At 38.6% G+C, this 17164-nt stretch overlaps 1 long non-coding RNA gene across 1 annotated transcript in view; it reads left to right on the forward strand.

The window, feature by feature from the left end:
- LOC118145810 (uncharacterized) overlaps positions 1-17164 on the forward strand; it is a 165278-nt gene that overhangs the window by 97656 nt on the left and 50458 nt on the right. The gene's annotated exons all lie outside the window — the stretch shown is intronic.

Consider the following 17164-nt stretch of genomic DNA (forward strand, 5'->3'; position numbering starts at 1 on the left):
TTAAGCCTATCTAGTGAATTCTTTATTTTTCATTTCTAATATTTCAACTTGATTCTTTTGATATTTTTTCTCCCTTCTCTCTTTGTTCTATATGTAGCTTTCTGTTGTGATTCTTCATATCATTCTTCTATTTTTCTTAAAAAAATTTTACAGTGTCTAAATTTTGTTTATTTGGCCCATTTTTGGCATAGATTTTTTAATTGAATGGTAGGCAACAGAGATGAACATTTCAGAAGCTCTAGTGAGAGTATCTTCTTCCAAAATGTATTTAATTTTCTTCCAGCAGGAAAAACCAGCTTTGGATTATCTCTTTGAGAAAATTGAAATGTCATGCCCACAGAGGTCATTCACATAGGGAAATAACTTATGTCACTGTGTCCATTTTAACTCCTAGACTTGTATCCTAAGAGAATGGAGTGTTATTTCCAGTGTGGGCTGGGCATTGCACTTTCTTGGGGATGATATACTACTAGCTTGGTCTTATTTCCAGGTAAGCTGTAGCTCTTTAGGAGTCTCAAATAAAAGCTTGAAGTATTCTCAGTCCCCTCCATCTTAAATGGTATTTTTATTAACTCCATCATATCAGTATTTCAAAAGGTTGAAGTCTGCTCAGATCTTCAGCCTCCCACAGACTCTTTCTGTTTAGCATTTTGTTACTCTGCCAGCTCATGTGCAGCTTAGAAGTAGTCAAATTTCTTAATGGAAAGTTGCACATCACATTTCAGACTCACTTCTCTACAGTTTCTTCCTCTGCAGAATCTTGGTCTGTCAAGTCTTAGCTGCCTTGACATCTTTACCCCCAATCTCTGTGTGCCTACCCTGCCACACTGTCAAAAGCCCCAGCCTCTGGCTTTCTGCTCAGCCCTAATTCTTCATGACATCTTTTGTGAGGATCAAGGAAATTTCACTTGCAGAAATGACATTTAAACTGAGACATAAAGAAGATCAGAGTTAACAGGCCATTGGGAGTTCGAAGTACAGTTGTAGAAACTTTGGTGGGTGGGGAAAATAGTGATGTGGGAGGCTGACCTAATTATCTTCAGCTCAAAGCACATTGTCTGGTACAGAGCGGGCACTCAACAATATTTATTTGTTAAATATTAACTCTAATTCAGTAAATATTCATGTAATATCTTTCATATTCCTAGCACTAGGCTATGAACTAAGGAAATGAAGTTGTAAGTGTCATGTACTTTTCTTTTAAGAAGTTCACAATAATCAAATAAATGTTCCAACTAGAAATACCAGTTGACCCATCAATCTCATTACTGACTATATACCCAAAGGATTACAAATCAATCTACTATAAAGACACATACACATGTATGTTTACTGAAGCACTATTTACAATAGCAAAGACTTGTAACCAACCCAAGTGCCCATCAATGATAGACTAGATAAAGAAAATGTGGCACATATATACCATGGAATACTATGCAGCCATAAAAAAGAATGAGTTCATGTTCTTCACAGGGATGTGGATGATGCTGGAAACCATCACTCTCAACAAACTAACACAGAAACAGAAAACCAAATACTGCATGTTTTTATTCATAATTGGGAGTTGAACAATGGGAACACATGAACACAGAGAGGGGAACATTACACACCAGGGCCTGTTGTGGGATGGGGGGCAAGGGGAGGGAGAACATTGGGATGAATACCTAATGCATACAGGGCTTAAAACCTAGATGATGGTTTTATAGGTGCAGCAAACCACCATGGCACATGTATACCTATGTAATAAACCCATAGGTATATGTATTAATGTATCCCAGAACTTAAAGTAAAATTTTAAAAAATATGCAATAGTTTTTGTTCAAATGCTATGAACAAAGTGTTACATGTTATGTTTCTTAATAGTAACTTCCTTGACATTTTGGCAAGAAAATGGTTTATTGTGTGTGTATGACTATATATTACAAACATTTAGCATTCCTGGCTCCTACCCATTCTAAGCCGATTGTCTTCTTCAGTCCTAGCTAAAAAAAGAAATCTACCATTTCCAAACAAACCCCTAGGTGGGTTCAATTTCAAATTTGGAATGACTTTTGGGGGAAATATAAAAGAGAGGATAATTTATTCCACCTGACAAAATCTGGGGAAGTCTTATAGGCCTTTTGGATAATTAATATACATCTATTTAGATGTTTAATTGGTCAGATCTTGGCTTACTCATAAGCTCAAAAACTGTGCTCCTCTCAGGACAGATAATGAAGTAAATCAGCAGGTATGGGCAGTAGAGACCAGGCCTGGTCGACGGCACCATATGTGACGTGCACGTCAGGAAAGACAACCAAGCATTCTGACCCTTAAAGTGCCACATACTGTCATCCAGGTAACTCTCAATAGCAGAGATTTTTACTAAGAGGTACTTCTTTGTCTAGAGTAAATGAAAATAGCAGGCTTATGACCCTCAATTGTATAGCATATTCTCTTTGTTTTATGATCCTCCAGTGGGGCAGGCTTCTCCCTTGACAAGAGTCTGGAATTGTTTTTATATTCTGGGTTTAGTTTCTGGTTTTCTTCTGTATTAATTTCCTCCATTGTCTCTAAGAATGTCAACCTTTACGCTAAGCTGATAGTAAGAGAAGCTTCATTCTTACCTTCTTCTAAAGCAGGAAGATCATCATATGTGGCATGTACCCACAAGACAGTATACTTCCCATGTGGCCTTGTCTTCACTAGCCTTGCCCCATTCCTGGTCTGCTGCAATCTCTAGACACTTGGGCCTTGTCTAGAGGCACACTCACTTGTCAGAATCTTCTGGATGTGTACCATTCAGGCCTAAAAGCAACAGTCCTAATGGTCCTGACAAGAGTAGAACACAGAAGAATATCCATCTCAGCCCTGGCTTCTCGGCGCAAAGGGTCTTTTACCACTCCCCTCAAGTTCTTGGGTGCTACCATCATATGACTGTTTACATATTAAAGCTGAAATACTGAATTCACATATGACTTTATGTATAGTCATGCACCACATAACAGTGTTTTGGTCAACAATAGACCACATATATAACGGTTTCATAAAATTATAATGGGACTCAAAAATGCCTGTCACCTAGTAACACCATAGCCATCATAATGTAGAACAGTGTGTTACTAACATGTTTGTAGTGATGCTGGTGTAAATAAACCCATTGTGCTGCAAATTGTATAAAAGTATAGCACATACAATTATGTACAGTACATGTACTTGATAATGATAAATGACTGTTACTGCTTTATATATATACTCTACTTTTTTATCATCATTTTAGAGTATACTCCCTTTACATATATACGAAAAAACTTAACTGTAAAACAGCCTTGGGCAGGTCCTTAAAGAGATATTCCAGAAGACAGCATTGTATCATAGAGTTGACAGCTCCATAGCATGTTATTGACCCTGAACACCTTCCAGTGGGACAAGATGTGGAGGTGGATGACAGTGCCATTGATGAACACAACTGTGTAGGTCTAGGCTAATGTGTGTATCTAGGTCTTAGTTTTTAACAAAATAGTTTAAAATTTAAAAAAATTAAAGATAGAAAAAGGTTTATGGAATAAGGCTACAAAGAAAGAAATTATTTTTTACCACTGTGATGTATTTGTGTTTTAAGCTAAGTGTTATTATAAAAGAGTCAAAAAGGCCAGGCACAGTGGCTCACACTTGTAATCCCAGCACTTTGAGAGGCCTGTACTCCAGCCTGGGTGACAGAGTGTGACCCAGTCTCAAAAAATAAATAAATAGTCAAAAAGGTTTTAAAAATTTAGTTTATAAAGTAAACAAGTTGCAGTAAGCTGACATGTATTAGTGTAGCCTATGTATACAGTATTATAAAGTCTACAGTATTATACATGTCCTAGGCCTTCATATTCACTTACCACTCACTCATTGATTCACCCAGAGCAATTTCCATGCCTGCAAGCTCCATTCATAAGTGCCTTATACAAGTGTATCATTTTAAATTTTCTACACCATAATTTTACTTTACCTTTTCTCTGTTGAGATATGTTTAGATACACGAATGCTTACCATTTTGTTGCAATTGCCTACAGTTTTCAGTATACCTACATGCTGTACAGGTTTGTAGCCTAGGAGTAAGAGGCTGTATGTGTAGTAGGCTATACCATCTAGGTTTGGGTAAGTACACACCGTGATGTTTGCACAATGATGAAATTGCCTAAGAATGCATTTCTCAGAACATATACTTGTTGTTAAGCTATGCATGACTGTATTATAAAGTATTATGTATCATATGTACTTGTAGATTGTAAAAGAAATTAATTTATATATTCACACAAATATTTAGATCTCTTTACTAATATACTTTAAGACAGAAGTTCTTGCACAATTATTTTTTAGACTCAGCATAAAAATAGTATGCTGAAGAGATGGAAGTATGTGTATAGATAAGCTTTTGTTTTGTCTTACTCATTTTTATCTAGATACTTTATCACAAAAATTTTGAATGCATGGACATTTCTAGGGTCTTTTAGTTTCACCCACTTTTTTCATAGATGTTTCCACTTTATTAGAAGAAATTTCCTCTTAAAATGTGCAGAGATGATAGTAACAATGGACATTTTTAAAGAACTCAAGTATAAAATAGAATCCTCTTAGAACAGCTGAGCCATAATTGCAGCACATTCTATATTCTTTCACCTAGTCTTACAAACAACTTGCACATTGTTTTACAGATTTGCACAGATGGATTTTTAATTACAGCTGTTTTCTCTTCTGATAGTTAATTTTGAGTAAACATTTGCAATGTGAAAGAACATTCAGTTAATAAATGTTCAGGTAGAAACAAATATCTGTGTAGGACACTGAGTGGGGGCACTTCTTCCAGTGACCTAATGAATCAAACAATGGTTGGACACTTCTTCCCCTAGGTTTTTTTTAATCCCAGGGAGATGCCTGCAACATACTTCTATAATGGCTTTCCAGTACTATACCTCCTTTCCATTTGCACTGCCAATCCTGACACTACTTATATTTTGGTGTGTATAATCTTGTTGAAACTCCATGACAGATGCAGAAATGTTCTTCCTGTTTTTAGTCTAATGTTTAGCTTTAGGACTTGAAAATATTTTAGTACTACAAAAGTAGTTCATGTTTTTATACACATTTAAAAATGCATAAGTACACCAGAAAATAAAGAATAGAAAAACATTTAAACCTCAAATATGGCAAATTTCTCTTGTTTGTTCTTCCAGGTGTATTCCTAACCATTTGCACTTGACATAATCCCAAGAGGCTGACCCATATGGTCTGTATCAACAGACGCCTTAGCCTGTAGCTTCTGGCTTAGCTAATCAATGGGAGACACTGACAGAGGAGACTGAGGCTTGGGTACTTCCCTGGCTCTTCTTGTACATGACCTGGGTTGGCTGTGACCCCCGCCACCAAATGCCACAGCTCCTGGCAGTGGTCCTCTCATCACAGCTCTCTAGGTTCCTGTTAATTGCTCACTCCTCTTGTCCCTTCAGGTCTTGAGCTGATCACTATCCCTAGGTTACAACATTACCGTTGAAGTTTTTCCTAAGCTCTGCCCACAACTTTGTAAATTGCCTTTTACTCAATTCCCCCCAATTATCCAGTCATGTATTTCCTTCAGGTAACCAGGAAATATTCTATCTTCCACAATTTATTTCTTGCTCACACCTCAATGTTGATTCTTTCAAATTTCTATTTTGTAAAAACATACTTTTCTTTTTACAAAAGTATAATTATACTGTAAAAACATATACATATATGTAACTGATTTTATCATCCATAAATTATCAACACCAATGGGACTTAACACATTCAAGTTCAAGACTTTTATTTATTTACTTTTAGCCATCTTGCTCACATTCATACATGTTTGGTCAGATTTTAAAGAATTCCTCAGTATAACCATATTAGTCTTCCAGCATTATAACTCTCTATTCTTCTACATTTACTCAATGATGCTGCAAAAGTGAGTTACTCACTGTTCCTGAAATATCCTCCCCACTTCCTGCCTCATGGCCTACCCTTCTTCTGAAATTATTTTCACCTATCAGTTACATCTCAAGTACATTCCCATCTGGCTTCAAACCACTCTGAAACTGCTCTTGCTAAATTACATAGACTCACCCCTTTGCCAAACCTCAGAAGCATTAAACAAGTACCTGAAGTACCTGCCCTCTCCCATCTTGAATCACTTTCTTTTTTTGTATTCTGAAATCTCACATTCCCAATTTGGATTTTTCCCCACCTTTCTTATCCATTTGTCTTCATCTTTCTTGAAGATTGCAACTCTACCAGACCTTTAAATGTTAGACTATCTTATAGCCTATTGTATATATTTTTACATTTATAGCCACTTGCTGATCTTATTCAATTTTATAATTTTTAAGGCAATACCACTTGTCTTGGTCCATTTTGTGCTGCTGTAACAGCATACCACAGACTGGGTAAGTTATTAAAAATATGAATTTTTTTCTCACATTTCTGGAGGCTGGAAGTCTAAGATCAAGGCACTGGCATTTGGTATCTAGTGAGGCTGCATCTTCTGGAAGGAGAGAATACTGTGATGTTACACGGAGTAAATGAGAAGGGCAAGAGGAGGTGACCTCCTTCCATCAAGCCTTTTAAAAGGGCTACTTAATCCCATTTATGAGTGATGAGCCTTTGTGGCCCGATCACCTCTTAAAGGCCCCACCTCTCAATATCGCATTGGCAAACCTGAATTTTGAAGGGCATAAATTCAAACCATAGCACCACTTAAACACTGTAGACTCCAAAATGTATATATCCTCAATTTCCCTATGACTTAACACGTTTCTACATTCAACAGTAATAGATAGTAAGGGTTTGAAAAATAGTAAGGAAAATATTTTTAAGAGCAGATAAAAAGAAGACATGATGAACAGTGATGCAAAGTTTGATAATATTGCCACCTGTGACAAAATGGAAAAGAGAAAGTGTATCTCACATACTCTTGTGTTTGTCTGGGAAGGCTTCTAGCAAGAGTATAGAAAGTGCTACCTGGCTTCTTATAATTGCCCATGATAAAATATAACCAGAGGTCTGTGAACTAAAGAAATATTTTTTTTTAATTTGGAAAAAAAGTAAGAAAGCTAGATCTTGCTGGCTTTGAAAATAAGGTTATTTCTCATCCCTGATATCTTCCAGAAAGATTCTCATGGTAGGAAATGACTTCAGGTTAAAGATCAAATGCAGGTTGGGGCTGTAAGATCCTCTGTTAAGACCTCAGAAACATCTAAGCCCTCATTGACTCTTTCAGCTAATCTATGTCCTTCTAAGAATCTTAATGGCATCTCTAAAGACCTTCTCTTTTCTAAAAGCCAAAGCTTTTAAAATCATAAGGTTTCTCAACCTCAGAAACCTCCAGAGAAAGAGTTAACTGGAAGAGATTTATCAGTGTGGATTTTGTCTAATTCAGTAGTTCATAATTTAATACAAAGAAAGACCGCATGTTGTTTTTAGCAACTTTAATGAGATACAGTTCACATCCCATACAAATTACAGATTTAAAGTGTATAATTTAATGCTCTTAGCATATTCACAGGTACTTTCAAACCTCACCATAATCAATTTTAGAAGGTTTCAATCATCTCAGAAAGAAATCCTGTATCCTTTAGTATCACCTTACCTATTCCTATCCCCTCAGCCATAAGCAACCACCAGTCTACCTTCTGTCTCTACATGACATTACATATGAATGGCCTTAGATAATATGTGGTTTCTTGTGATTAGTCTTTTTTACTTAGTGGTAATGTTTTCAAGGTTCATTCATGTTGAGACATGTGTCAGTTCTTCATTCTTTTCAATGGCTAAATAATATTCCATTTTATTGATATACTACATTTTCTTCATTCAATTGTAAGTTAACAGATCTATGCATTGCCTCTTCCTTTTGTTTATTGTAATAACACTACTACAGACATTTCATGCACAAGTTTTTGTGTGGACATAAGGTTTTATTTCTCTTGGGAATGTATCTGGGAGAATTTCTGGATGATAGGGTTTTTCTATATTTAATAATTTGAGTAACTGCAATATTATTTTCCAAAATGATCCCACAATTTTACATACCTATCAGTATATGAGGATTTCAATTTTTCCACATCCTCACCAATACTTTTTCTTATCATACTTTTTAATTCTAGCCATCCTAGTGGATGAAGAGTAATATCTCATTGATATTTCATTTGTATTTTCATGATGACTCCCACAATGTGTTTGGAGAAATGATACCAGCTTAGACTGAAAGGGACAGGGGTGGTGCAAAGTAAAGAGATTTTGGACACTTAACCTACAATAATTAGGAAATAGGCCAACAAAACTATTCAGGTATAACATGAGCTATTTTTTTTTCTGGAAAAAGAAGGATGATTCAGAGGATGAAACCAGAAACTCAGAAGGCAGAGCTAAGAGATGCAGAGACTTACTAACAGGGAGCAGGATTGGGCCCTGATCAAGAAAATGTCAACATCTGTCTAGTTAGATTTTGAAATTACAATGGGCCAGTGATTGCTACATGACTCCTACATTTTCCCGTTATGAATGGGAGTGTTCACTGCAGTTTTTCTACCCCTGCATCAACAGTGTCTGTTGGGTATATATTGGGCAGATGATTTGTCGCTTTAGTTCCATCAAATGATGCCATATTTGACTCTGTAGACATGCAAACATGCCATCTGAATATCACTAAGTGGCTCTCATTAATGCTATGTGGACTAAAATTGCCAAGCCAAACCCAACCTTAATTTCTGACTCATGAAATAATTTCTTTCAATCAAGAGGGACTGTATTTGAGAAGTTTTGCCCAAGGAACCTCACCCATTCCTGAACTTGGTTTGGATCCCATAATGATGGGCTTAATTGTGATGCTGTAATAGTATGATATTTTAGAGGATTGTGGGGGCTATAAATGTAATTTGACATGTAGGAAATATGTAAATAATTGTGGCCAGAGGAATTGTGGTAGGCCGGAGATGGCTATAACATTGTAGCTACTTCTCTTATTGACAGGTGCAATCTAATTTTCCTTCTCTTGAATCTGGACTGAAAATAGTCATTTGTTTTACCAGAAACAAAGGTGGATGAGATGTCTAAGTCTCCTGAGGCTAGGTGATAGGAAATACTGTAGTTTTTTTTTAATCTCTTGGAACACTTGCTATTAAAGTCTTGAGCCACTATGTGAGAAATCCGACCATAGTGCTAGTGAGACCATACAGAATGATCTTATGACTACATGGAAAGGGAGAGGCTTTCAAACCATCCATGTGAAGGTGCTGGCCATTTGAATGATGCCATCTTTGACTCTGTAGACATGCAAACATGCCATCTGAATATCGCTAAGTGATCCTCATTAATATGTGGAGTAAAATTACCAAGACAAACCCAACCTTAATTTCTGGCTCACAAAATAATGTAATATAAAAAATGTGTTTTTATAGTCAATTTTTACATACAAAAACAGAAGTATTCTTTAAAAGTGTGAATTGTAATTAGACTACACCAATTTAAAAACCATTTGGGGAAGCCTGGGAGGACTCAAGATGGCGCTGTGAGAACAACCCAGGATTGGAGCTCTCGCTGTGTCCACGGAGAGGTGAGTCTGAGCTCCATTTCCAGACTGATCTTTGTTGCCCACGGAACGGGGAAATTCCCAAGTGAAGAGGAGACGCGGTACACCAGGCAGAAACTCCGCCTGGCTAAGCCGGCAGCCGGGGTGGCGGCAGCCGGCCCTACCCAGAACTCCCTGCTCATCCGGGTGCCCCGTTGAACCAGCAACCGGAGACGTGAGAGGGCTGGACTTGAGACTGAGCTAGACTTGGACAGTGGGCCAGCCCAGGGGATTGCAGGGACAGAGCATTAGGGGTGACCCAGTGGGACGAACAAAACCGCGATTTCAAACAAGCCCCATGCAGACAGCCCGAGACACTCTGAAGGGGAGGGGCGTCCACCATTACCGAGGCAACCCGCCCCAACTGAGATACACGCCCATTGCTGACGCAGCCAGCTGTTGCCGAGGCAACCCGTCCCTACTGAGATACACGCCCACTGCTGCAGCCTGCCGTTGCCGAGGCAACCTGCTACAACAGAGAGACTCTGCTGCAGGGCGTGGTGGAGAACAGCAGAACAGCAGAGCCAGGGCGAGCATCACAACAGCAGGGTGAAGCCTCGGCAGGCAAACAGTGGCTAGTCTGCGTCCTAGCTGGGCAGGACCTCAACAGACATCCAAAAATAAAGCTCAAACCCCTCAACACAGAGAATATGAGAAAAAAAAGGGTTTTTTTACTGAGCTCTGTTGCAGCAGAATAAAACATAGCAGCCTAACAGCCCTGAATAAACAACAGAGCTCACAGCTCAGCAATCAAGCTCCTATAAAGTACAAACTGTCTCCTCAAGCAGTTCCCTGACCCCTCTATATCCAAAAGACTGACATTAGGCAGGCATCATCCTGGGACAAAGATAGCAGAAAAATAAACTGGTAGCATCCCTCGCTGTGCCACAACTGCTAGAGGTGCACCCCAGACAAGCAGGGTCTGGAGAAGACCTCAGCAGTCGTACAGTGAAGGGGCTAGACTGGTAGAAGGAAAATCAAGCAACAGAAATACCTCATCATCAACATTCTGGGTGTCCACTCAGAGACCCAATCGAAAAGTCAGCAACTACGCAGACGACCAGTGGACAAATCCACAAAAATGGGAAGAAACCAGCCCAAAAAGGAGGAAAACACCCAAAACCAGAACACCTCGCCTCCTAGAAAGGACCAAAACTCCTCACCAGCAAGGGAACAAAGCTGGACGGAGAATGACTGTGATGAAATGACGGAATTAGACTTCAGAAGATAGATAATGAGAAACTTTTGTGAGCTAAAAGATCATGTATTAAATCAATGCAAAGAAACTAAGAACCTTGAAAAAAGATTTGAAAAAAGATTCGAGGAAATGATAACAAGAATGGATAACTTAGAGAGGAATATGAATGAATTAAAGGAGCTGAAAAACACAATACGAGAACTTCCTCAAGCATGCACAAGTTTCAATAGCCGAATTGACCAAGCAGAAGAAAGAATATCTGAAGTCAAAGACCAACTCAATGAAATAAAACGAGAAACCAAGATTAGAGAAAAAAGCGCAAAAAGGAATGAACAAAGTCTCCAAGAAATGTGGGACTATGTCAAAAGACCTAACCTACGTTTGATAGGTGTACCAGAAGGAGACAAAGAGAATGAATCCAAGCTGGAAAATACTCTTCAGGACATCATCCAGGAAAATTTCCCCCACCTAGCAAGACAGGCCAACACTCAATTGCAGGAAATACAGAGAACACCACAAAGATATTCCGCAAGAAGAGCAACCCCAAGGCACATAATCGTCAGATTCAACAGGGTTGAAATAAAGGAGAGAATACTAAGGGCAGCCAGGGAGAAAGGTCGGGTCACCCACAAAGGGAAGCCCATCAGACTCACAACAGATCTCTCAGCAGAAACACTACAAGCCAGAAGAGAGTGGGGGCCAATATTCAACAGTCTTAAAGAAAAGAACTTTCAACCCAGAATTTCATATCCAGCCAAACTGAGCTTCAGAAGTGAAGGAAAAATAAAATCCTTTGCGAACAAGCAAGTACTCAGAGATTTTGTCACCACCAGACCTGCTTTAGAAGAGCTCCTAAAAGAGGCACTACACAAAGAAAGGATCAACTAGTACCAGCCATTCCAAAATCACACTGAATGCTAAAGAGCATCAACATAATGAAGAATCTACAACAACTAACAGGCAAAACAGCCACTTAGCATCAAAATGGCAGTATCAAATTCACACATAACAATATTAACCCTAAATGTAAATGGACTAAATGCACCAATCAAAAGACACAGACTGGCAAATTGGATAAAAATCCAAAACCCATCAGTGTGCTGTATCCAGGAAACCCATCTCACATGCAAGGATACACAAAGGCTCAAAATAAAGGGATGGAGAAAGATTTACCAAGCAAATGGAAAGCAAAAAAAAGCAGGAGTTGCAATTCTCATCTCTGATAAAATAGACTTTAAAGTAACAAAGATCAAAAGAGACAAAGAAGGCCATTACATAATGGTAAAAGGATCGATACAACAAGAAGAGCTAACGATCCTAAACATATGTGGACCCAATGCAGGAGCACCCAGATACATAAGGCAAGTTCTTAACGATTTACAAAAGGACTTAGACTCCCACACAATAATAGTGGGAGACTTTAACACTCCACTGTCAATACTAGACAGATCAACCAGACAGAAAATCAACAAGGATATCCAGGGCTTGAACTCAGACCTGGAGCAAGCAAACCTGATAGACATTTACAGAACTCTCCACCCCAAATCCACAGAATACACATTCTTCTCAGCACCACATCACACCTACTCCAAAATTGACCACATAATTGGAAGTAAAGCACTGCTCAACAAATGCAAAACAACTGAAATCATAACAAACAGCCTCTCAGACCATAGTGCAATCAAGTTAGAACTCAGAATTCAGAAACCGACTCAGAACCGCATACCTTCATGGAAACTGAACAACTGGCTCTTGAATGTTGACTGGGTAAATAATGAAATGAATGCAGAAATAAAGAACTTCTTCGAAACCAATGAGAACGAAGACACAACGTGCCAGAACCTCTGGGACACATTTAAAGCAGTCTCTAGAGGAAAGTATATAGCAATAAGTGCCCATATGAGGAGAATGGAGAGATCCAAAATTGACACCCTATCGTCAAAATGGAAAGAGCTAGAGGAGCAAGATCAAAAAAACTCAAAACCCAGCAGAAGACAAGAAATAACTAAGATTCGAGCTGAGCTGAAGGAGATTGAGACACGAAAAACCCTTCAAAAAATCAATAAATCCAAGAGCTGGTTTTTTGAAAAGATCAACAAAATAGACAGACCACTAGCCAGATTGATTAAAAAGAAAAGAGAGAACAACCAAATAGATGCAATAAAAAATGATAAAGGGGAAAGCACCACAGATTCCACAGAAATTCAAACCATCATCAGAGAATATTACAAACAACTCTATGCGCATAAACTAGTAAACCTGGAAGAAATGGATAAATTCCTGGACTCCTGTGTCCTCCCAAGCCTAAACCAGGAGGAAGCGGAAACTATGAATAGACCAATAACAAGGTCTGAAGTTGAGGCAGCAATTAAGAGCCTACCTCACAAAAAAAGCCCAGGTCCAGACGGGTTCACAGCTGAATTCTACCAGACACCCAAGGAGGAGCTGGTACCATTCCTTCTAAAACTATTTCAAACAATCCAAAAAGAGGGAACCATTCCCAAATCATTTTATGAGACCGACATCATTCTGATACCAAAACCCGGCAGAGACCCAACGAGAAAAGAAAACTTCAGGCCAATATCCATGATGAACATAGATGCAAAAATCTTCGATAAAATATGGGCAAGCCGATTGCAACGGCAAATCAAAAAACTTATCCATCATGATCAAGTAGGATTCATCCCAGGGATGCAAGGCTGCTTCAACATACGCAAGTCTATCAACATAATTCACCACATAAACAGAAGCAAAAACAAAAACCACATGATTATCTCAATTGACACAGAGAAGGCATTCGACAAAATTCAACAGCCCTTTATGCTAAAAACCCTCAATAAACTCGGGATCGATGGAACGTATCTCAAAGTAATAAAAGCTATTTATGACAAACCAACAGCCAATATCATACTGAATGGGCAAAAACTGGAAGCATTCCCTTTGAAATCTGGCACTAGACAAGGATGCCCTCTTTCACCACTCCTATTCAATATAGTACTGGAAGTTCTAGCCAGAGCAATCAGGCAAGAAAAAGAAATAAAGGGTATTCAAATAGGAAAGGTGGAAGCCAAATTGTCTCTATTTGCAGATGACATGATAGTATACCTAGAAGACCCCATTGCCTCAGCCCAAAAACTCCTGAAACTGATAAGCAACTTCAGCAAAGTCTCAGGATATAAAATCAATGTGCAAAAATCACAAGCATTCGTCTACACCAATAAAAGACTTAAAGAAATCCAAATCAAGAACGAACTGCCATTCGCAATTGCTACAAAAAGAATAAAATACCTTGGAATACAACTCACAAGGAATGTAAGAGACCTCTTCAAGGAGAACTACAAACCACTGCTCAACAAAATCAGAGAGGACACAAACAGATGGAGAAACATTCCGTGTTCATGGTTAGGAATAATTAATATCGTGAAAATGGCTATACTGCCCAAAGTAATTTACAGAATCAATGCTATCCCCATCAAGCTACCATTGACTTTCTTCACAGAACTGGAAAAAACCACCATGAACTTCATATGGAACCAAAAGAGAGCCCGCATAGCCAAGTCAATTCTAAGCAAAAAGAACACAGCGGGGGGCATCACACTACCGGATTTCAAACTATACTACAAGGCTACAGTAATCAAAACAGCATGGTACTGGTACCAAAACAGAGATATAGACCAATGGAACAAAACAGAGGCACCGGAGGCAACACAACATACATACAACTATACAATCTTTGATAAACCTGACAAAAACAAGCAATGGGGAAAGGATTCCATGTTTAACAAATGGTGTTGGGAAAACTGGCTAGCCATGTGCAGAAAGCAGAAACTGGACCCCTTCCTGACACCTTACACTAAAATTAACTCCAGATGGATTAAAGACTTAAACATAAGACCTGGCACCATAAAAACCCTATAAGGAAATCTAGGCAAAACTATCCAGGACATAGGAGTAGGCAAGGACTTCATGAACAAAACACCAAAAGCATTGGCAACAAAAGCCAAAATAGACAAATGGGACCTAATGAAACTTCACAGCTTCTGCACGGCAAAAGAAACAGTCAGTAGAGTGGATCGGAAACCAACAGAATGGGAAAAAATTTTCGCAGTCTACCCATCTGACAAAGGGCTGATATCCAGAATTTACAAAGAACTCAAACAGATTTACAGGAAAAAAACAAACAAGCCCATTCAAAAGTGGGCAAAGGATATGAACAGATACTTTACGAAAGAAGACATATATGAGGCCAACAATATGAAAAAATGCTCATCGTCACTGGTCATCAGAGAGATGCAAATCAAAACCACATTGAGATACCATCTCACGCCAGTTAGAATGGCGATCATTAAAAAATCTGGAGACAACAGATGCTGGAGAGGATGTGGAGAAAAAGGAACACTTTTACACTGTTGGTGGGAGTGTAAATTAGTTCAACCATTGTGGAAGACGGTGTGGTGATTCCTCAAGGCCTTAGAAATAGAAATTCCATTTGACCCAGCAATCCCATTACTGGGTATATATCCAAAAGACTATAAATCGTTCTACTATAAGGACACATGTACACGAATGTTCATTGCTGCACTGTTTACAATAGCAAAAACCTGGAATCAACCCAAATGCCCATTGATAATAGACTGGATTGGAAAAATGTGGCACATATACACCATGGAATATTATGCAGCAATCAGAAATGATGAGTTTGTGTCATTTGTAGGGACATGGACGAATCTGGAGAACATCATCCTCAGCAAACTGACACAAGAACAGAAAATGAAACACCGCATATTCTCACTCATAGGTGGGTGATGAAAAATGAGAACACGTGGACACAGAAAGGGGAGTACTAAACACTGGGGTCTATTGGGGGGAAAAGGGGAGGGCCAATGGGAGGGGGAGGTGGGGAGGAATAGCCTGGGGAGAAATGCCAAATGTGGGTGAAGGGGAGAAGAAAAGCAAAGCACACCGCTATGTGTGTACCTCCGCAACTGTCTTGCATGCTCTGCTCATGTACCCCAAAACCTAAAATCCAATAAAAAGTTTAAAAAAAAAACCATTTGGTGGCTTTCCATTCCTTTTAACATAAAATTCAAACACTTTTTCATGACATATGATGCTACCCATGATCTAATCCTTTTGGTATACCTCTCTCCAACTGTTTTACCATTACCTTCTTTTTGTTTTTTGAAATTATCAGGATCTTTGCATTTCCTGTTTCCTGTCTGGCAGCTTCCCCTGACTCCACTCTTCACATCTACGGGACCTTCTGATCATTCAATTTATGCTCAAATATCACCTGCTCCAAGTGGCCTTCCTTGTCACTTTACCTACAATAATACCACCTGTACCACAATATTTACCCTTAACAGTTATATTGACCTTATTGATTAGTTTCTTCCACATCAATTACATATTCTGTATTTATAATGTTAATTTATTTTCTAGTTTTTTGGCTGAAATCTAAATTTCATGCAAAGTCTGTTCTATACATCAATATACCTTCAGTGCTTACTCAGCTCTAGACTATGATAAATGCTCAAAATATTTCTGAAATAAATGGATAAATGATTATCCTATATTTACATGCCAAACAGCATTAAGGTATTGATCAAATATCCCTCATTGGCTTGGAGATCACAATGGCAGGAAATTATCAGTGTTTGTGGTCAGTCCTCTACTTTCTCCCTGAATTATTCATAAACATGCCAACAGGGATATACAAATCTTAACATATCAGAAAGTTTATGTTTATCACTGGCCTTTGACTTCAATTAATTGACAATCATCAAGGCTTAGAGGATACCTGACATAAAATACAGGATACCTGTGAACAGTCTAACTTTTGAGACATGAATCCAAAGTATCCAAAGGAGGTTAATCTTTATATTCAGGACCATAGAGTTTGTGTAACTAATGCTCCAAGTTGTCATGGGAGTCAGGATGCACCTGAAATTTTTACAGGACAATTGGAGATGTTGTTTAGCAAAAGGTAAGGACCAGAGTTAGGACCTCAGGAAAAACATAAAAAGCTCCCCACTTACGAATGTTCACTATTATGGTGAAAAAGCAGGGTAGATAGGGAAAAGGGGTGAGGGCATTTAGGGTTTAATTCAGACATTGGAGAAGACTGGTCTATGTGAAATTAAGAAACTTTTATCCTTAAAGCTGGCCTTTGAATCTCACAATGTCTGCTCCTCTGATGGCAGTAGGTATACTGAAAGAATTTACAGATTTTACAGATACTACTCTCTTTCTGACTCTACCCTGGGACTTTAAACGAGAGACTGGTGTCAGTAAGAGCACTCCCTCACCTAAGTTGGGACCATGGGAGTTATCCAAACTATTCCTTATCCAAACTATTA

The sequence above is a fragment of the Callithrix jacchus genome, chromosome 10 (assembly GCF_049354715.1).
Source record: "Callithrix jacchus isolate 240 chromosome 10, calJac240_pri, whole genome shotgun sequence".
NCBI classification, from domain to species: Eukaryota; Metazoa; Chordata; class Mammalia; order Primates; family Cebidae; genus Callithrix; species Callithrix jacchus.